Below are 1,859 nucleotides of genomic sequence, written 5' to 3' on the forward strand. Positions count from 1 at the left end.
ATAAAGGTCAAATATTAAATTAAATGATGACTCAACGCATTTGGGTATCGCATTTACTGAATCTTTTTTCAAGGAAAAAGTTGACAGTAACTTTAAAGTTTTGGTTTGGCTACCTTTTGGAACAGTTGGACGACGTCAACTGTGCTGTAACTTCGAAGTCCTCTGCAATCCTTTCCTTATATGTGTTTGTGCGTGTGTATACGTGTGTGTATATATATATGTGTGCATGTATGTATTTATGTATGTATTCATATGAAGGAATATATTCAAAATGGATTCTTTGTCAGCTTTTTCTTAGTTACCTTTCTTCAATTTGGTGCTGTTGCCAATACGTTAAAAAAACAACAATAAAAAAATTAATATTAATAAATAATAACTGGCACAAGGCCAAAGATTTGTTGAGGTGGTGTATAGTCGATGTAACCGACTCCAGTGTATGTCTGGTACTTATTTTATCGACCCACGGAAGGATGAAAGGCAAAGTGGACCTTGGAGTGTTTTGAACTTAGGAAATAAAATTTGAAATGTAATACTGTGTAACATTTTGTTCGGCGCTCAACGTTTCTGATAATGAACACTCCTTATAAATGATAATAATAATAATAATAATAATAATAATAATAATAATAATAATAAATACATCTACTCTCGTCTATCACTGATTCATTCATCACTGATCCAAATAACGTGGTACGTTCAATTGTGAACCGTGTTACACTTATCACGAGTTGATCTGTAACAACATGGTTCGGCAATCAGTCAAAGATTCTGCTTGGACAGTAAAAGCTCACCCTAGCGACCATTGGCAATGCTCTGGACAACTTGGGGATTTCGGCTACTATTTTCAGTCATTTATCACTGATTCATTTAATATGGTGCGTCATTTTAGAACCAATACCCGTGATGAACGAGGATAGATATAAACAAAGACATTAAGTAGTACCTGAAATTGTCATTCTTTACACATCAAAGTGTGATTAAAAAAGGTTACTATGGGAACCTTTTCGTTTGTAACATGCAACCAGAAATACAATCATTGTATAAAAGATTTAATTTGCTACAAATACAGCAATTTCTTCTCATTTTTTTTCTAGTTTTTACAGTTTTTCAATACAAAACAATTTTTTTTGTTCAAAATTTCAAATTGATTAAAAAAAATTTAATAATAGTCTGAGATGTTTTTCATAAACCGAAATCAGAGAAAAAAGTTGCAAACATTTCAAAACGGAAACAAATCTTTTTTATTTTTTTCATTCCTAGATCAGCCCTTGAATAATGACTCATAGTCAAAGACACTCTAGCAATGACCATCTCGTCTTATTCTTTCGGCTGTAGTGAATCTAGGACGACGTTATTCAATATATCTTTCGTTACGCTATTTCTAACAAGTCAAACGTCTGCGTTGATAACTTCCTCGTTCGCTCGTTTATTCAGACTTCTATCATTCGGTCTTTCTCTAACACTTCCCTCTCAGAGAAACAAAATATAAAAGACAACAGCAGCCCTTGCACCCACTCAACAGTTTTTAATATCAAATACCTAACCGCTTTTGACTTAAATTCTGCACTAAACGAATAAATGTTAATTTTCAGGAATATTACCGAATTTAATTTTATGATTTAGTCTTCGGTGACGCACACAAACAGTACTTATTTTGAAATCGTATCGAATATCGCTAAAAAATGTTTTTTTAATATTAAAAAAAAACTGGAATTATATCCGAATTAGTCAAAACATTTTATATATTTCGTCTTTAAAACAATTCATGTCCCATTTTTAGTTTCGTATCTTTTATCAATCAATTTCGGTTTAAGAAAACACCCAATTTAACCAATATAAAATTTGAGAACCGACAAAAA

This window comes from Octopus bimaculoides, chromosome 2 (genome assembly GCF_001194135.2).
Source record: "Octopus bimaculoides isolate UCB-OBI-ISO-001 chromosome 2, ASM119413v2, whole genome shotgun sequence".
NCBI lineage: Eukaryota > Metazoa > Mollusca > Cephalopoda > Octopoda > Octopodidae > Octopus > Octopus bimaculoides.